Source organism: Colobus angolensis, unplaced genomic scaffold, assembly GCF_000951035.1.
Source record: "Colobus angolensis palliatus isolate OR3802 unplaced genomic scaffold, Cang.pa_1.0 Scaffold43, whole genome shotgun sequence".
NCBI lineage: Eukaryota > Metazoa > Chordata > Mammalia > Primates > Cercopithecidae > Colobus > Colobus angolensis.
Window position 1 is genome coordinate 4,086,245 of NW_012117710.1, and position 21,498 is coordinate 4,107,742.

Sequence of the window (21,498 nt, forward strand, 5' to 3'; positions counted from 1 at the left end):
GGGAACCCACCCTGCAGACACTGGGTGCCAACTGTGACAGCACCTCCAGCCAGCTGCAGCTGTCCACCTCTCATCTGTTTAACATGTTTTGCCCTCTCTTTGTCCCACTGCCTTGATCTTTCCAGGTTACAGCTTCCTCGTGGCCCCAGCCCTAAAGTGCACCAATGCCCTGGGTCTGGGTCACCAGTTAAACAGCATTACAAAGTTTTCTTGAGTTTTGACTCCGACAGTATCCCCTTAGAGTCCAAAGCACATTTGCTTTTGAGGGAATTTTGCACTTCGGGAGTGACTTTCAGAAGAAAATGTCAGTGCAAGGAGATATCTGTTAGATGAACAAACGAGCCATATTTGGGGAGAGTAGCACTGACACTAATAGTCCAGCAAAAAGCTAATAAAAGTCACTTATATTTGACTGTGAAACAAACTATCCAGCAGGCACGCAGGCAGCAATGTCTCTCTTATGACCCCACAGCATTGGGACTCACTTGAGTTTCCCAAGGACGTTATAAACGGGATGGAAGGAAAGGAGAAGGGAAGGAGGGAGGGGGCATATCTACTTACGAAGTATCACCAACCAGGGGCTGAAAACTCATTAAGCAAAAACTACCTAAAAAATACAAAGTTCCAAATGAGCAGAGGAACAGCCGGCTGTGAATACTAACGTGTGCTCATGTAGAGAATCGGAGAGCACCGTGAGCAGAGGTGGGGTCACAATCCCACCACACCATGCGCACTTCACAGGTAAGAAAGGGTTTCCACACCTATATTCAATTCATCAAATGAACGCACCCAATCCTATTTCCCAGACGCTGGCGAGGTGGCCAGAATTATTTCCATTTGAGATATACCCTTATCTCAACTTCCTTGAGAATAGCTAACTGACCTGCTCAAGGTCACACAGCGACCAAGTGGCAGGGCCGGGACTAAAACCTGTTCTCTGAGTCTCAGACTAGTGTACTTAGGCTCACACCATCTCCCCAGAACGAACCATGTGCTACTGTTCATATATTCATCCAAGAAACACTGATCTATTCGTTCAGTAAATACTCACTACTCAGTATGGCCAGGTACTGCTTCAAGTTGCTAGGACTTCAAAGATAAAATCTATTCCTCATTTTTGGGATTACCATTAGCAGCAAATAAGCAAGTGCATGTAAGAGGGACAGACAGATATATAAGACAGACATAGGAAACACATGATTTACTAGTACATTACATATACATAATATATAATATATAAATAAACATATGTAACATATATTTCTATATCATATATACATTTATAAATATACATATAAATATATTTTTATATATGTTATATAATACGTATAATATATATTTATACATAATATATAAATATGTATAGTTATATAATGCTAATAGCATTCTATGTATTCTTTGTAATAACATATGTATATATTATATATATTCTTTGTAATAGCATTACAAAGAAAACTTTGCAATGCTGTTTAATTGGTGACCCAGACCCAGGGCAGGGTCCTTAAGAGCAGCTTCTGGTGACACTGCAGGATGCTTCTCACCTGTACCCCTGTGGAGAGCCAAGGGTCGGTGGGATTCAGCCCACACACGCTCCTTGGGAACTCTCTCTCATGACAAGCCTGGTCTCACCTGGTCTTATCTCAGGGTCTTTGGGTGGAAATCTTGGCTGTCAAAGTTACCTTCTGTCCCACAAAGCAGGAGGGGAAAGCTGCCCTCTAGGAGGAACCCTACGGAGAAAGGGATGTGCTCGGAGGCCAAGAAGAGTCACAGGGTGTGTGTCCCCCCCAAGGGCATTCGTGCACTCTAGGGCTGGGGCCACGAGGAAGCTGTAACCTGGAAAGATCAAGGCAGTGGGACAAAGAGAGGGCAAAACATGTTAAACAGATGAGAGGTGGACAGCTGCAGCTGGCTGGAGGTGCTGTCACAGTTGGCACCCAGTGTCTGCAGGGTGGGTTCCCCCTTTGTGGGAAGGGAGGTAGCATTCCCGGGTGGGGCTCAGCACACCCTGCCGAGTCCTGGAAAGAGCGTGAGGAGCGTCACTGTCTGGAAATTGAGGGTCCTATCCAAATGCGAAGTGTGTGCGGGGCAGGGTGGTGTGGAAGGCACACTGAATTTAAAGCAGGAAGGGAGACTGTGAGAGCCAGCTGTGCTCTGTCGTCACTTGCTGACCGTGGGCAAGCCTGACTTAATGTTTAGGGGACTCCAGTTTTTTTTTCCGCCTGTGAAATGGGGTCAGGCCATCTGTTTGGGCTCTAAGGAGGTGTGGAAGGAGCTGGCCGTCCTTGGGAGGGCGACGTTCCTGGAGGCAGGGGCAGGCGGTGAGCAGCCCATGCAGATGATGTGGAGGCACATACATTCTTCTTATCTTTCTGCAAGACTGCTGCACATCTTCATGGCATGCTAGTGAAGAAAGCAGAGGAAGTCTTATCACACCAGTTTTGTGGATGACTGCATGGGGAAAGAAAGTGGCTAAATGATTTAAGGTCATGTCATCTGTCAGGGATAGAGCTGAGGATGGAGGTTGGCATTTGAATGATACCTTTCTGATCATTTCCATGACTGTTTATGACAAAGTGGGTCTCAGCCTGCCCATGAGGGTGGTGACATGGCCAGAGGGTCCTGCACAGGCCTTGGACCCCATGATGCCTGGTGTGGCTGGGTGTCTAAAGGCAAGTGCCCGACTTCGGTGGGGCTCCTTTTCTTCATCTGTGAAGTGCAGGTGATAATACCCCAGCCTGCCCACCTCACAGGACTCGGACTCTTGTGCATGATGATCACATCCCGTCGCAGGTGGAAGAGCCCTTTGTGAATCATGAGCTGTCATAGCCGTGATGTGGAATCATTTTCTCATGAGCGCTCATTCTTTGCTGTAATGAGATCTGACCAAGCCTAGTTCTATCTCATTCCTACAGCATTTGCTTCCAAGTGACAGCCCCTAATATCAAGGTCATCCTTCATTTATGCTTCCCTCCAGTCAATCAGTCAGCACTGTGCTAGGCTCTGGGGATAAAAAGCTCAATACAGCGATTCTGGCTTCTGAAGGGCTCACATTCTGCTGAGGGGAATACAGCCATCTTTTAGTTCATCTCATGTAGTCTTTACAAACAAAAAAATCTTTATTGAGATGTAATTTACCTACCATAATTTTCACCTTTTTACAAAAGGATCTAATTCAGTGGTTTTTAGTATATTCACAGGGTTGTAGAGCTATCACTACTATTTTTTTTTTCTTTTTTTTTTTTGAGACAGACTCTCACTCTTGTCGCCCAGGCTGGAGTGCAGTGGATCGATCTCCGCTCACTGCAACCTCCACCTCCCGGGTTCAAGCATTTCTCATGCCTCAGCCTCCTGAGTAGCTGGGACTACAGGCGCCCGCTACCACACCTGACTAATTTTTTTTTTTTGTATTTTTAGTAGAGATGTGGTTTCGCCATGTTGGCCAGACTGGTCTCAAATTCTTGACCTCAGGTGATCCGCCCACTTCAGCCTCCCAAAGTGCTGGGATTACAGGCGTGAGCCACCATGCCAGACCTGTCACCACTCTCTGACAGAGTATTTCCATCAGCTGTACCCCTTGGCAGTCACTCCTCTTTGTTCCCACTTCTCACGCCTGGCAGCCACGCATCTACTTCTTGTCTGTATGAATTTGCCTATTCTGGACTTTTCATGTAAAAGGAGCTACCTAACATGTGACTTTTTGGCACCTTAAATAGCCTTTACCCTGTTGTCTTTTTTTTTCTTTTTTTTCCTCTTGCACTTTACTGATCATCATTAAATATTTCACTGGGTTCTTTTTTGGTGTCTTTCCTGGACTGTGTTCTGTGGGGATAAAGAAGGGACATTCCTTGTTTCCTTGAATGTGTGCTTCCTGCATGTCAGCTGCTCTGGTAAGTACTAGTAGGATACCACATGGGTTCCTGTTCTCAGAATTTCCAGCCTGGTAAGAATAAACTGACCAAAAAATGGGCAGAAACAAAACACATAAAGAAAGTCAGGTAATGAAAGAAAGCCCTGTCCACGGATATAATATTTATACCAAAATCTGAAGAAAGGGAAGGAGGCAGTGACTTAAAGAAATGGGGCTGGACATCTGCGTATAGTGTTTGCAAAGGAGCTCATGTGGCAGAGAGCCTGCTGTGTTCCAAGGCCGAAAGGGGGCCCGTGTGGTACTGTGCTCCGAGCAGAGTGGCCCAAAGTGAGGTCAGCAGGGACTAGATTGTGCTGGGCTTTGTCTGTGGAAACGAGTGAATTTTCTCCGCATGCCGTAGGGGGGATTTCAACCAGGAGAGGGCCATGATCTGATTGGCTTTAAGAAAACCAGGCTGCTTTGTGAAGAATAGAGAGTAAGGGGCGGAAGAGGAAGCAGAGAGAAAACACAGGAAGCTTCTGCAAAGGTCCTGGCAATGGGGGCTGGCAGCCCGGATGAAGACAGGGTGGATGACATGGAGAAAAGTGGATGAATGAAAGCGTAGGTTAAAAGTAGAATCCACAGGGTCGAAAGAGGGATTTGGGGTATAGTGGAGTTAAGCTTCTTGCTTCTGATTAGAGCCCTTAGAGGAATCTTTTTACTGAAATGATGACAACTGGATTCAGATTGGGTATGGGGCTTGTGCAGTTTGAGATGCCCATGAAATATCTGGTGAGAACAATTAACTAGATATTTGTATACACACAAGTCTGGAGCTTAAAGGAAAGATCAGACTGGAGATAGAATATTGGGGACCATTTGTATGTAGGTGATGTTTAAGACCTTGGAAATGGTGAGCTCTTCCCTGGAGAGACATTTCAGACACAGCATAGAAGAGACGCAACCACTGAGGAGCTCTACCATGCAGAGCAGGGTAGACAAATAAGACAACCGTGAAAATATGGAAAGGGACAGCCAGAAAGCGATGGAGTAGCCAGGAGGGCCCAGTGCCGTGGACCACCAAAAAGAGAGCTTTTCACCTGATTCCAGTCTATAAGCAGCTTGAGAAAAGCTTGAGTCAACAGGACTTGAATTCCAGCACTAAATAAGTTAACAAGCAAACACATAAATAAAATAAGAGATCCACGAAGCATAGAAAGAGAATGGGGGAATAGGAGGGGGACAGAAGTGGAGAGAGAGAGATGGGGGAGCCTATCTTTCTATATCTTTTGTCACCTTTTGAGTAAAACCTGCACGAAATGGTCTCGGCTCCATAGCCTGGTTGAGAAAAGGTCCTGTTTCACTCCCCAACATAGCTATACATTAGAAAGCTCTCTGGAAAAAAATGTGTTGTGGACAGATTAGAAAGTTTAGGATCAAACGACCATAGCAGCACTAGTTCATGCTTCACCCAGGATGATTTTTCTTCATGTTTTAGTGCTTGGTCTCTGTCATCGCTGACGGAATTGCACTGTTTTACCTTGCAAGGTTATAAATGGGGAGGCATCCTTAGAACTTATCTATCTTTGAGAGCATGAATCTTTTCTTCTTCAGTCTAGACTTGCCCATTCATTATTAGATGAGGTAAATTATTATATCTGAGAGATAAATTATGTCCTTTGGTGATATGTGTATACTTTATTTTTATAGTCAGGGTCTGTAGTTTAATGAATGAAGCGGTTTTGAGAATTGCCTCTGCTGAGTAATTTTTGATATTTAGAAGTTACTAATGTGAAGCCTACCCGTGTTCAAGGTCATTTCAACACGTATCTCTCACTCTCTAAAATCACTGAGAATCCATTATTGCCTACTCCTGCGATCTAGATTACCATGTACCTGAGCTTTGTTGAGTTTAGTATTCTAGCTAAAATCCTGTATCACACCAAGTACTTTGACAGCGAATTCACTATACATAACTTTACTAACTTTTTTCTTATATTTTTAAATAATGGCTATATGCAGAGAAACCATGACTGGGTTTGAATCTGCTATGTATGGATTAACATTGCTGGATTAAACTTCAGTTAAATGTAAGAATTTTGTCTATGGAAATGCATGCAAAACAGTACTTGTGCTCATTAAAGTTGGAGAGAAGGGGAACATTAACAACCTGCCGTTGGCTTATCTCTGATCCTCAGTTGTGAGTGGAATGTCTAGTTGTGTAGTGCCCGGCCTTCATCTGTCACACCCTGTATGAATTTAAATAAGTTGTAAATGCCTTGGATTTGATTTAGTCATTTCTTTGATCTAGTGATGAAGTAAGGAATTGTGGCTATCATTGCATTTTTGAAAAGCATCTACTGATTAAAAATTTTAAAACCCGTTCCTAAATGCTTGGTGTGAAATGCCCTTGGTTTAGCATTTTCCATTATTTTGCTGTTTTTAACATCTTCAGGAATACATATGATTTGGAGAAATGCAGTATAAGATGGTGGCTAAGAAGGTAAACTCGGAAATCAGGCTGTTTGGGTTCAGACCCTGGCTCTGACACCTAATGGTTGTGTGGCCTCGGGCAAGCCGCTCAGTTTCCCTGCACCACACTTTCCTCTTGTGTAAAGCTGGGGTAGTAATAATGCCTGCCTCATAGCATGGCTGTGGGGGTACCTGTTTAAGCACCTGCAAATCTAGAGGGCTTAGACTAGTACCTGGGTCATAGTGAGACCGTCATTACTATTAGTGGTTCTTGCAACTCTCATTATTATTACCCACTTATTTAAATGTTCCAAATAGAGGTTACTTTCATCCCATTTGGAGGCACAAAAATTACTTTCTTAATCCTTTATGCGAACAAAAGTCCAAATTCTCAATAACAATGGGTAAAATGGAACTGATGGATCAGTAGTGAAATGGGTGCTATGGGGAAAGTTGTAACTAAGTTACGCAGGTTCAAAAGTTATCATCTGAACATCTCACAACACTCTTCAAAAAGACATCCTGTCTGGTTACAGAAAAGATGGAGCATGAGCATTTTTCATGGTTCAGCACTGGGAGCCAGGGACACATCTTTGCTTCGCCCCCTTTCCTTGCCTGATACATTAGTCCTGAAAGTAACAAACCCATGACTGTAGACAACTCTCCTGGATTCTGTTTGTCCGTAGGAAGGCCCCATTTAGCAAGGCAGAGAAGGCAGTGAGGACCCAGGCTGGCTGTCTGGAGGTCCTGAGAGAAGAAGGGTGCTGACAAGGGCTGCAGCAGAGAGGATTGGGAGCTCAGAGGCTTGGGCTGGGAGAAGTGGTTCCTCTATTAAGAGTACAACAGCAACAACAGATGTTTAGGGTTGTCTTCTAAATGTGTCTCACAGATGTGCAGTATTTATATACGTATATAAAAATTATATTCAGATTGAGCATCCCAAATCTGAAAATCTGAAATTTCAAGTGCTGCAATATCTGAAGCTATTTGAACATCAACATCATGCTCAAAGGAAATGCTCACTGAAGCATTTTGGATTCGGATTTCAGACTTTGGGATCTGGGATGCTTAACCCAGTATACATTCTGCGGATATTTGAAATCTGAAAAAAAATCTGAAATTTGAAGCACTTCTGGTTCCAAGCATTTTGGATAAGGCACGCTCAACCTGTAATATGTATTATGTATATGCAAGTATGCATGCATGCGTAGGTGTGTGTTCATATATGTGTGTATATATCGATCAGGTAGTACACATATTTGATCTCATTTTGGACTTTGAAGGACTACATAATTAGATTATTTTGTTTTTATATTTGAAAACAACATCTGTTTTCAACGTTAAGCAGAAAAATTGTTAAAACAGCTGTTACAGTGGCAATAGGCTCTGACTCTTGTTCATGTTTGAGGTGAGTAAAATTGTGATACTGACTTTTGGAGTAAGATTTGTAATGATAATAGTACAGTGTCCTACATCAAAGAAATGAACCTTCATGTTTTTGTCTTCAAGTGGGATAATTGTAGTTGGAGTGTGTGAAAACTGAAGCTTATTTCGTGCACACATTAATACCTGTTCCCTTCTGGCATTTTTAACTAAATGAAATATATAGGGAAGTGAGATTCAGGCTTGTGACATATCTTCTGGACTTGTGGCTTGTTCTCATGGCTTTGCTTGTTTACATTCTGTGACGTTGTCCGCTCAGAGGTTTGTCTTCAACTGAGGGATCTGAACAGCACAGTGATGCATAAGATGAGAGAGATTGCTGTTTAGACCATGTGGCCAGAGGGAGGGGCAGTGTGTGTGACATGCAGGGTAATCACCTCGTTCTGGTTTGTCTAGGACTGCTCCAGTTTTAGCACTGAGAGTCCCCTCAGTCCCTGGGCAAACCGAGATGGCTGGCCACCCTACTTGTTTATAGCTACTGTGGGTATAAAACTTGCCACACTAGAATTATATCTTGTCCCTACCACTGTCAAAGGCTCTACATCTCAAAGGAAGCATGGAAAGTAGAAAAATAAATCTAAGATTAGCTAACTATCCTGTAAAGGCTAAGCAAGGCAGAAATGTTTCATGAACAGCACTGAATTTATTTTCAAAGCATTTTTCTTAGGAATGTATCATGGTCACTGTAGGAAGAACTTGATATGCTTCCATGGTATGCTAGGCTTATAAATTTGAGAAAAATTAGCCACAAGATATTTCCAGACCCCGAACATCTCATTTTGGGCCCATTACACCTTCATTCTAGTTTATTTCCTCTTTGTTCTTTTTCTGAACAACATTCAATGCTTGTGGAAACACACCTGTTGGACTTAGCTCAGTGAGCATTTCCCAGTTTACATGGAGATATATTTTTCTTTCTTCTTGGTGGAATGCTTGACAAAAACACGCATACCTTGAAGGGAGTGTGAAGTGTGAGGCAAGTCAGAGGGATGCCGAGGAGCTGCATCACTGCAAGGCTTTTGACCGTAGCAATTGTGGCGGTGAAAAACACCAGGCTGTTAATTGCCCCGCAACTCAGGGCAACTCCAGCTAAAATGCAATTGCTTTGTGGAAAAGTATATCAAGAAACTCGAATGTGTCTACTCTGGTCCCTGTATGTATATTTTCTTCTGGAATATTACAGCCTTTTTCGTTGTGTTTATAAAATTGAGAACTAGCATCAGGGCGCAGTGGCTCATACCTGTAATCCCAGCACTTTGGGAGGCCGAGGTGGGTGGTCACTTGAGGTTAGGAGTTCAAGATCAGCCTGGCCAACATGGTAAAACCACGTCTCTACTAAAAATACAAAAATTAGCTGGGCACGGTGGCAGATGCCTGTCATCCCAGCTACTTGGGAGGCTGAGGCCCAAGAATTGCTTGAACCCGGGAGGCAGAGGTTGCCGTGAGCCGAGATCACGCCACTGCACTCCAGCCTGGGCAACAGAGCGAGACTCCGTCTCAAAAAAATAAATAAATAAATAATTGAGAACTAGCAATGGTCTGATAGAGCTTTTGGTCCGCTTTGAAATCTGCCTGCGTTCTAATAACTTGGCGTCTTTCTTACGGCCTCAGATGGAGACACATTTTCTCCGAGAAACAGAAACTCTTACTTTCCTGTCTTACTTGAAAACGGCAGTGATTTTAGAGGACGGCCTGTCATCTTCCAGAGAAACAGATGTGACCCCGTCAACAGCAGGGCGATCGAGACCGTTACAACTCTGAGTGGGTTCTTTTGACTAACTCGGAGATCCTTGAGCTTACCTGAAAGTAGAGGAATGAATTAATAGTGTAAGTCTGTAAGAAAGAGTGGACTCTCTGGCTGTTGTTTTTCCGAAGCCTATAAAACCTTGTAGACGGGCCCTTCATATGTGAAGTAGGTCGCAGGTGTGAATTCCCTCTGTGCTTCCTCAACAGGAGACCCACGCACAGGGACCCAGGCTGTGCATGCAGGGCAGTCCACCATCATCCCCACCTTATAATGATGCCTCGAGCTCCCTCTTTCACCAGATTTTCCCGTGGCCTCACCAATGGGAACAGTTTGAGCAGATTCTGCAGGTTCTTATCGTTAGAGAAAACTTGCATGAATCTACATATCAGTTAAAATAATGAATATTTCTTTTCATCCTGCTGTAGCCTCTGCTACCTTAAATCAGATTACAATTCTTTGAGGACGGGAATTGATTTTTGTTCACCTTTGCTTCTCTTGTATACAACACACCATAGCACACCACACATATCGGTGTTCAAGAAGAATTTGTTGGTTGAATGAATGGAGCTTTGTCTTGTGCCTGAAGAGTTAATAAATATTTTTACGTTTGTTTCTTTGTCCCGCTCTTTGTTGCATGGGGAGGGAGTGCTACAGCAAGACACAACCAGAAGTAGTGTTTCACGGTGATTGCAGGACATGGCGTGCCATTCATTGAGCAGTGGCCCTTTCTCTCATGTGGATCCCGCGGCAGTCTGCAGTCTTTATGCTCCCCTTGCCCTCCAGAGTCTAGAGACAAAAGTGGTAAAGTTGATTCATGCTTGGAATATCCAGGGTTCCTTGTGTTGCTTTTCTCTATTGATTGACAGATGTAGATTGACTTAGTGATGAAGATGTTTTCTCGGTTCCATTTATGAAGGGCAGGGAAACTCAGAACACCTTCTACCATCTTCCCACAGTTTCTCAGTTAGCTCACCCTTCCTATTCCAATTAGTCAGGGAGTTCACTCTTTCCCCTGCCACCACCTTTGTTCCGACCATTGGCTTAATAATTCTGCTTAGATTCCTGCAAGAAAGCTCAGCCGATCTCCAAGTCTCCAACTTTGTCCTTTGCTCACCTCCCAATTCAGTTAAGCAGGTCTTTCTGAAGGCAGCATATAACACCCCCACCCCACCAACTTTAAAATCCTTTTAGTAGTTTCCGGGCCTTGTGAAGTTGGAGTGCTGATGCTACTGGCCTGGCACCGCCTGCCTCTGGCCTTGTCTGGCAGGCTTGTTTCTCCCTTTCCCTTCACAAGGCAGCCAAGCTCAGCCTTGTACACTGTCCCAGCTGCCCCAGGTGTCTCGTCATGAGACTTGGCACATGCTGCCCCCTGCCTGAAATGCTATCATCACATTGGTTTTTACTTTTAGTTTCAGATTTTACCTCAGATTTCAGATCTCATCGCTTTCTCTGAGACCATTTCCCAGGCTACTTCCCTCACCCTGCTGCCGACACAGAGCAGGTTCAGTGGGGTTTTCCTGGGGTCTGGCGGCACCTCTCCCTGTTGCAGGTCTTGTCTGCCATGTGCTGCCAGGACGTGGGCCTTGGTTCTCTCTACGTCATAAGCTCCTGAGGACAGACATTCTGTGTCTCAGGCCCTAAAATAGTGCCTGGTGCATCGTCAGCATTTGGTATCTGTTTGAATGAATTAATTGTTTTATGCCTAATATTAATTTTCTTTTCATACTTACCTGTCAAAGTACATTTGTAGAAATAAAAAAAAAAAATCGAAGAGAGACACATTCATAATGATGTCAGTGGCGAGATCAGGTGGTCCATGCCTTCCTATCTCGGGTCTTGCGGGGCGGAAATGAATGATAAATGCCTCACGTTTCCTCTCGTCTGCATCTGCTATCCGTCTCAAGAGGTGTTGGCTGGCGCAGTCACATCACACTTTTCTAAACTCAGAATTGAAGTGGATTTTTTATTTACTTTCATTTTTAAGGACTTGTGTTTTGGGGTGTTCTTATGGTTTGGGAAATTTTATGGTAAGGACTTGTTCTTTCCTTTAAGTGCTCCTAGAAGAAAAATAAATGATAAAAGAAATACAAATCCCAATGAATTGTGACATATTGTAATATGTCTTGTGCATTTCTGTGTACCTTGGCAGATTATTGTGACCTAACTATAGCTAATTTTCATTTGAGAAATATATGTCCATGAAGTTTATATAGTGTGTTCAAATGTAATTTTATTATAACCATATTATTATAAAAAAAGTTTGTACAGAGAACACTGCAGAATCTACTTATTCCATTATTACAATGATAGCATCATTTATTTTTCATGAATCACTTGTGGAATGACATTTTGGCAATAAGTCAATGAGTTTATCATGGAAAAGTCTTCCTCCCAACCTCCTCCTACCCTGAGGCTTTTCTATTCAGAGGGAATATCATTTTCACCCCCATGCTTAAGATTCAAGGATAGAATTCATGCGTTTTAATATATAGCTTAATGAATTTTGACAAACATACAGTGTTGATCCACTACCACAATCATAAAATATAAAATAGTTCTGTCACCCCCCCCCAAACTCTCCCACACTCCATTATGAACAACTCTTCCTCTACCAGTAGACCCTGGCAGTCATAGACCTGTTTTCTGTCCCTGTAGTTTTGCATTTTCTAAAATATCTTATGAATGGGATCCTAAAGGATTTAGCCTTTGAATCTGGCTTGTCTCACTTCTCGTAATGCATCTGGTACTCATCTCTTTGTTGCACATATCAGTACTTTGTTCTTCTTTATTCATAAGTAGTATTTTATTGTGTGCATGCACCATAGCTTGTTATTTTATTCCCCAGCTGAAGGGCATTTGGGATCATTCCAGTTTTGGCCAATTACAAATAAAGATGCTAGAAACATTCACAAATATGTTTGCACGTGAACATAAGCCTTTATTTTGCCCAGTTACATGCCTGGAGTAGACTTTCTGGGTCTTATGGTAAGTGTATGTTTATTTAACTTTGTAAGAAACTTGTACGAAACCTCAAAGCTCTCAGGGAAATAATCAGAAACTTAGCTTGCTATACCTAGCAAAACTATCATTTGAGGTAGGGGGCAGAGGGATAATGGCAGTTTTAGACGTGCAAGGCATTCTCATTATCTTTTACTGCTTAATAAGCTGCCCTGAAACTCATCTTATAACAAAGTAATCGTGTGGTTTGTACACAAATCTGCAATTTGAGCAGGAGTGGGAAGGCTTATCTTTGCTCCACTTGATGTCAGCTAAGGTGGTTCCACTGATGGTAATAGGTTCCTCTTCCAACACGACTCACTCTCATGGCAAAAGGTGATATTGACTGTTAACTGAGAGTTCATCAGAGTTAAGGACCAGAGACCTCAGTTCCTTTCTACATGGGCTTCTCCGTGTGGCATACACTTCCTTCAAAGATTATATGCTGGGTTCCAAGGACAAACATCCAGAGAGAAACTGTCACATGAAAACTATATTGCCTTGGGCCAGGTGCAGTGGCTCATGCCTGTGATCCAAGCACTTTGGGAGGCCGAGGGGCGGATCACATGGTCAAGAGTTCGAGACTAGCCTGGGCAAGAGACCAGCCTGACCAATATAGTGAAACCCCATCTTTACTAAAAACACAAAAATTAGCCGGGCATGGTGGTGTGCACCTGTAATCCCACCTACTTGGGAGGCTAAGGCAGGAGAATTGCTTGAACCTGGTGGGAGGTGGAGGTTGCAGTGAGCCGAGATGATGCCATTGCACTCCAGTCTGAGCGACAGAGTGAGACTCCGACTCAAAACAAATAAAACAAAACAAAATACTATAGTGCCTTTTATGATGAGCCTTGGGAGTCACAAAGTGTCATTTTCACCATTATGTCACTAGCTGAAAGAGTCACAAAGGCCAGGTTCAAGAGAAGGAGCCATAGACCTGTCCCTGTGTGAGGTTATGGGAGGCTCTGGCAGAGCGTGTCTGGTGAGGAATGTTGCTGTGCCCCATTTGAAAATGATCATTGGCCACATGAAGGCTCAAGAAGTTTACCAAAGCTCTTTGAGAGAATCTAAAAAGGACACATTCCAGGGAAAAAAATAAATCTGAGAAGAAGTAGAATATTAGGAGTGATAATGAACAAATAAGGTGGTAAAATATATTGGTTAGTGTAAATGAATGTTGAATATTTTGAAAAACAATCGTGGAACTGAAATCCCAAATTAGAGCATGGAAAGCAGTGTAGGAGCAGAGGGGATTAAAAACCTGTTAAAGTTCCCACTTTGTCTCATAAACAGAAACAGAAACATATTAACTCCAGACCTTGTTGCAGAATTTTTATATTTGGAACATGTTCAGGTTTTACAGCACCTCCTCACGCCTTTTCACTCAACTCTTGAAGATCATCTTCTGCTCCCACCAAACAGAATCGTCTTTGAGTTTTTATCCTCCTTGAACTTGGCTGGTATTGACTGTTCGGGTTACTTCCACCATCTTAAAGCACTCTCTTCTTTTGAATTCCATAACACAACACACTCCTGCTTATTTTTTCTGGCTCTCTTCTTCTTAGACCTCTTTGTCAACTCACCTTCCTCCACCTGTCTTTAAACCTTGGAGTTCCTCAATCCTTGGTCCTAGCACTTTGCTACCTCCCAGCTTATTCTCCCTCTGTAGGTAAGTTCATCCAAGCTCCTCAGCTCACATACCAACCATAGCACCTGCAGATAACTCACAAATGTACATCTCGAGCCCACATCACTCCTTTGAGCTTTAAACCTATGTATCCAACGGCCTATTCATCGTATTTTCCTGGAGTTTTTTCAAAGGCGCTTCATACTCAGTCGGTTCAAAACATAACTCTTTTGTTTCATTGACCCTGTTTTCCCTGGCTTACTCCTGGCTCTGCTTTCTTAACCTAAGTGACACTGCCATCCAACAGTTGTCCAAGCCAGAACCAAGGAATTATCCTTGATACTTCTTTTTCTCTTGCACCACATCCAATCACCAGTTTCTCTTATTGTACCACCTATTATCCCACAAATCTACTCACTTCATTGTGTGTCTACCTCTGCCACCATTCCTGACCAAACTCTTGCCTCTCTCATTGGTCTCTACCTTGTTTCCCTATGTTTACTTTTGTCTTCTCTATCCATTCTCCATGCTGTGGTCAGAATGATTTATTAATGTGAACCGGATCTTGCTACCCTGTTCCTTCAAATCCATTAGTATATTAGTCTGAATAACCAAATCCTTAATATAAACAGCAGGGTTTGTGTAATTCGGTTCCTTTCCTTATCTCCCTCAGTTTTTGATTGCATCTCTTTCCCTCTGACGTCTGGCCACAGCCATTTTGGTATATTGGTTACACTCTTAGTTTCTAGGATCAGATACCTGAGTTTGAATCATAACTTTTCACTTACTAGGTATGATCTTAGACAGGTTCTTAAAAACAACAACAACAAAAACTTTTATTAATGGACAAGTTCTTGAACCTATGCATCAGTGTTCTTATCTCCGAAATGGTTATTAGTGTCAGCTTCTTAAGGGGTTTGTGTGAATTCAATGAGATGAAACATGTGTAGTGGTAGCACAGTGCTTGACAGTTAATAAGCCCGCAGGAAATGTTAGATTATTTGCTTAACGAACCACCTCCCTGCTGGTCTCATTGCTCTCCCCCCTTACACAGGATACCCAACCGCTCGCTTCCCTTGCTTAGTACTGGCTTATCCTTCTGCAGCAAAGGAACTTCCATCCCAGCTGGCTCAGGACAGACCCGGTTTATGTCTGTTGTAGATCAGTTAACACTTATTCATTGTTCTTAGGTGTCCCCTTTTACTACTGGTTTGTGAAATAAATTACATGATCACCCATTTGTGCTCAGTTCAAGAGTAACATTTTTTAGGAAACCTTCCTTGATTCCTACAAGGACAGGTCGTCTGTTATTTGTTCTTACAGCACATGCTGTAACTTTTTTGTGTGTGTGTGCCATAATTACCACAATTACAGTTAAAACAGGTCATTGCGTAACTAATTCCTTGAGGTTTGTTTCTCCTATTGGGCTGTAGGCCTTTGGAGGACTGGGACCCCAGGGGGGTCTTGCCTCACCCCTGAGTTCTCAGCATTGGTCTTATCCAAGTCATTACTTAGTATCTTTAGAGGAGACAAGAAACAATGAACAGGATCTGGTTTGGACTTCGTGTCTGTTTCTGACTTTAAATGTCAAGTCATTTCCTCTCACTGGTCCTTCATTTCTTCATCTTGTAAATTAAGAAAATTAGGCTTAATGTTCTCTAGAATTCCATTGGACTCTACATTGTATGAGTCTAGCCCACCAGGGAATTTTTTAAACCAATTTAAAAATATTTATAGTCATAAATTTAAGAAGGATATGAAATCAATTTACATCTCCCCAAAGAGAGAGTAAAATACTTTGTTGCTCAGTGAATGAAGTTCTGGTCATTACCCTTTTTTCTTATTATGAATTCCTAATTTGTAAGCTCTGATGTTATCCCTTCTTTCTCAATATAGCTGAGACAAATGTATAGTCTGTATGATCATATAATTACAGTTATACCTATTTACAAGTTTAAGACTGAGTCAATAGAAAAAAAATCCAAGTGAAGATTGTTTAAAATAAACTTGTGTTTCTCCAGGAAGTTAACTAATCAAACACTTTTTGTTGTTGCTGTTGTCATTCAGAACAAAATAATCCCTGAGACAGTCTCATGAAAAACCTAATGCATTTTTTTGCTGAGTTTTATAATGAGATTAAAAATAAATGAAGAGCAGGAAATGAAATTATAACACCAGTGGGAAATCTTTGAAAGCATTTTATAGTTTTTTCCTTCTAATGTAATACATCTGTGAGATTGGGCAGGTTTTTATTTGCTTGCTTGCTTATCATTTGTGTTTATAATGTGGAGGAATCAGCTGAACCTGACTTACCCCTTTACAGCTGATCCATGCCTACACAGTAGTTGCTTGGAGCTAAAAGCAGGAAAACCTGGACACTGGGGCATAGCTGCTCTGAAGTCCTGGTGGCCTCTGGGAGGGCTTATCCATGATATGGGACACAGGGTAACCTGAGGTCTTGGAGGAGTTTTCCTGGTAACTCTGAGGAATGGTGGGTCATGGTGTGGTGACCATTGGTCTAACCCGAAGGACTGTAGGAATGAGGGCAGGGAGAATTGTAGAGCGGCAGCCGGTACTGCTGGTGAGAATGAAAACATCCTCAGAGTGACTTCTGTACCCGTCCTGTTTCTGTAATGCCAAGTTATTGTGAACACCCACCATGCGTTATTGTATCACAGCAAGCAGCTCATCTACCCCACTCCACCCCCAAGTCCTTGAAGTGTCTCTCTGTTTCTTGGCCTTACTGGAGGTAAGCCAACATGAAAAATGAAAGATTCGTTTCTACTTCTACTGAAAACTCTTGAGAAAAGAAACAGAGGCTTTGCCAAAAGAGATAGTACGTACAGGCAAAGAAGAAAGATGAGCGGAAAACCAGTACCTAAATAAGTCCAGAAGCAATCTCATTTATAGATCCCAGAGTGAGATCGATAAAGGAGATAATGTGGAGAAATGAGACTAGAAAGCTCGAAGTATGCACAGATCACACTTTTGCTGAAATAGGCACCTACAATGAGGACCCCATCCCCACCCTTGAGGGTTTGGAGTGATCTTTGGGTAAAAGCTCTATTCTAACTCTTGAAATGGTTAAACTTTTTCTAAATGCATCTTTTAATATTACTTCCTCTTTTATTCTTTTTTTCCATTTTTTAAAAATAAACATATTTCCTTCTTTTAGCTACGAAGCAGCTCTTGCTGATACCAAATAAATACTTAAGAGTATGAAGATACTTCCTTGTAGCATTTGACCAATTTTTAAGGCAATGGTTCCTTAATTTCAATGATGCACCAAGCTTTTCCGAAAATGAGTTCCAAAGGGAATTGATTTTTATCTGCAATACTCTCATCCTACAGACAGGATATTGACTACACTTGGTAGAATGGAAGTGTAAAACCAGAATGAAGCATTGCAGGAACAAATCCCATGGGGGCGGTTCATGATCAACAGAATCATTCATTGGATGGAAAGATCGAAGAGCTAGACAGTGTCAATAGAGACAAAAGGCGAAATAAAAGCATGCGTTTCCTGAAAGAATCTTTCCGCGGAAGGTTTTTGTTGACTGGCTCTTCCTTTTAGTATACTCTCTATTCCTAGTTGTTCATCGGCTTATGTGAGAACCTTAACACTCGTAATCATTTATAATCAGTGTTTAAACATGACAAAATAAAAGTACATACCATAGGCCCCACTGGCCTGTTCCTACATGGGTTTATTAACATTCACTGTGAGATGCGTTGGTATAGACTTACCCCTTTTATTTCTGTCTCATGTTGTTTTGGATATTCTGCTTTTCTAATGCATTAGGTAGTTTCATCTTGCTCTGGAAAGGCAAAAGCTCAGTCATTGACACGGAGAGCCCAAAACTGCGCCCCCTGCTGCCTTGTGTATTTGGAGACTGGCATAGTTCATTATGTGGCAGGCAATAGTTTGCATTCCAAGGGTGGAAGACATACACATTGGTTTTGTTTGAGAATTTTATCATAAAACTGAGTTCTAAGTACTTCTTGAAGATTGAGATTATTATTGATGAACTGATTATAAATTATTCTTAAATATAAACCAAAAGCAAATTTTATTAAAACTAAATAGAAATTTGATTAAGAATAAGGGATTATTTCTAATAACTTTTTGGTAGGTGACAGCAGAGAGATTTGTTTGATCATGGAGTTTTTAAATGCTTTTGAAGTCCATTAAAGCACAGAAGAGAGAATAGGAGAAAAAATATTTCTGAATGGCACAGACGATCACATGTTGATTGAAGTGCTATCAATGTGTGTATTGAAATTGTGAGTCAAGAGCTATGTCACTAAAAAAATAAGGGAAAAACAGCATCAGAAGTTGACTACAACAATGAAGGTGTAGTGGGAAGTAAACTCGGATGACGTGAGATTGGTGTTACAGATGGAAGCAATTTGAGAAGAGGCGAGTGGAGTGGAGTGAGCATGGTAATGAGAAGTAAGGAGGCCATCTACCCCACATCCAAGTCCAAAGGTGTGCAGGGTGGGAGAGACCTAGAGAGGGCTGCTAGGGCATGAGTGTCAGCAGGGGAGAACCAGCCTTCCCATTGATATTTTATATCTTAATGTGATCTTAAAACTGACTATGTTGCTATGGTAAACAAGACAGTGTGGTATTAGTGGAAGGATAGACACATAGCTCAGTGAATGGAGTAGAGAACCCAGAAATATATTCACACATGGATATATTTCTGCTTTTTGACAAGGGTACAAAACTCCATAGAATCTGATCAGAGGCTGATGTCCAGAATATGTAAAGAACCCCTACAACTTAACAACAACAGAACAAACAAAATATTTCCCCAGAGAAGATATACCAAAGGTCAGCAGGTTCATGAAGAGATGCTCAGTGTCATTAGTCATTAGTGGTCAAATCACAGCAGGTCATGACATGAGCAGGTCAAAACTACAATGAGGTACAACTTCACACCCGTTAGAATAGCTACTATAAAAAGTAGGAAATGGCCGGATGCGGTGGCTCAAGCCTGTAATCCCAGCACTTTGGGAGGCCGAGACGGGTGGATCACGAGGTCAGGAGATCGAGACCATCCTGGCTAACAAGGTGAAACCCCGTCTCTACTAAAAATATACAAAAAACTAGCCGGGTGAGGTGGCGGGCGCCTGTAGTCCCAGCTACTCGGGAGGCTGAGGCAGGAGAATGGCGTAAACCCGGGAGGCGGAGCTTGCAGTGAGCCGAGATCCGGCCACTGCACTCCAGCCTGGGCGACAGAGGGAGACTCCGTCTCAAAAAAAAAAAAAATGGTAGAATAGAAGAGAAGTCATCAGGGCATCAGGGCCCCCAGGGGAGGGAGAGATGGGAATTATTGTGACACAGGTACAGAGTTTCTGTTTGGGATGAAGAAAAAGTTCTGGATAGAAACAGTGGTGATGTTTGCACAACACTGTGAATGTACTTAACACTAGGGAATTGTAGATTTCAAAATCATTAAAATGATAAATTTCATGCATATTTTACCACAATTTTTTGAAAAGCAATTCAGGGGAGGAAAAGTAATCTTTTCAACAAATGGCTCTGGAGCAATTGGGTATCAACAGGCAAAATAATGAACCTGACTTAAACCTCACGTTTTATGTCTTTAAAAAAAACCTAAATGAACAATAAAAAAAATGACAAAATACCACTGTAGATTTAAATGTAAGATGTAAGGTTATAAAACCTTTGGGAAAACACAGGAGGAAATCTTCAGGACATAAGGATTAGTGAGGAGTTTTTAGCTACGGCACCAAAAACATCATCCATACATGAAAGCAAAATCAGTAAATTGAATTTGATCAAAATTGAAAACTCTTGCTCTGGGAAAGATGCTGTGAAGAGGATGAAAAAACAGGCTGCAAACCAGGGGAAAATATTTACCAGCCACATGTCTTTCAAAGGACTTTTATCTGAAATCTATGAAGAACTCCTAAAATTCAATAGTAGAAATTCATATTAGAAACTGGGCAAAGGAGATTAATAGACATTTCATGGAAGAGGACATACAGATGTCAAATAAGTATATGAAAATACCTTTTCTATCATTGGCCGTTAGGAAAGTGCACCTTCAAACCACAATGAGATTTCACTTCCTACCTAGCAGAACAGCTAAAATAAAGAGAGAATAACAACATCAAATACTGTCGAGATGTGAAGAAATGGGATCGCTCCTGTGTAGCTGGCTGCTGTGTAAACTGGCTTGTAGCCACCCTGAGAAACAGTGTGGCAGTTTGTCTAAAAACAAAACATACACTTACCAGATGACCTATCGGTCACGCTTCTTAGCATTTATCCACAGAAACGAAGACCTGTATTGACACAAAAATGTACACGCAAATGTTCACAGAGGCTTTACTTGTAATAGTCAAATTTTAGAGATTTATTTGTGATTAGTGAAAAAAGTAGAAACCATCCAGATGTTCCTCAGTGGGTGGAAGAGTAAACAAGCCGTGGTGCATCCCCAGCATGGAATCCTTTGCGGCAGTAAAAGGAATGAATGAACGACGCAGGCAACGACTTGGATGGATCTCAGGGGCACCACGCTTAGGGAAAAACCCAATCTCAAAAGGCTTTAGACTGTGTGAGTCCATTTATATTGCATTCTCAAAATGACTCAGTGATGGAGAGGGAGAAAATATTAATGGTTGCTGGGAGTTAGAGATGGAGAGGAGGGCTTGGGAGGGGAGCTGCCAGGAGAGGGCTGGATGTAAATGTAGGTGGGCAGCACAGGGGATATTTGTGGTGGTGGGACAGGTCTGTGTGTTGATTGTGGTGATGGTTATACAAATGCACACGTGATAAGGCTGCATAAAACTGTATGATTGTGCACACACAAATGAGTACATGTAAAAATGATGAAATCGAAGTGAGGTCTGGGTATTGTACCAATGACTATGCAGGTTTTGATATTGTACCGTAGTTATATAAGGTTTTACTTTGGGGGAAATTAGATGAAGCGTACATAAGAACTTTCTGTACAATTTTGGCATCTTCTTATGAATTATTATTTAAAATCTGATTTTAAAATATAGTTTTGCAACTTAATTATTATCAAGTAACTATTTGCATATGAATGTCAAGGAATGGAACCTTGTGGCATCTGAGAATCCCTAGGTTTGCTGTCTCCCGATGCATCTCCTCTTCCTCTTAAAGGCAACAGCTATCCTGACTTCTGTGTTAGCCATTATGTATTTCTTATTTATTTATTTAAGACAGAGTCTCACTCTGTTGCCAGGCTAGAGTTCAGTGGTACAATCTCCGCTCACTGCAACCTCCGCCTCCCAGGTTCAAGCGATTCTCCTGCCTCAGCCTCCAGAGTAGCTGGGACTACAGGTGCGCCCCACCATGCCCAGCTA

At 42.1% G+C, this 21,498-nt stretch overlaps 1 protein-coding gene across 1 annotated transcript in view; it reads left to right on the plus strand.

The window, feature by feature from the left end:
• Window positions 1–21,498, plus strand: part of SDK1 (sidekick cell adhesion molecule 1) — a gene marked incomplete at its 3' end in the record, with an annotated part of 662,329 nt that overhangs the window by 44,656 nt on the left and 596,175 nt on the right. The gene's annotated exons all lie outside the window — the stretch shown is intronic.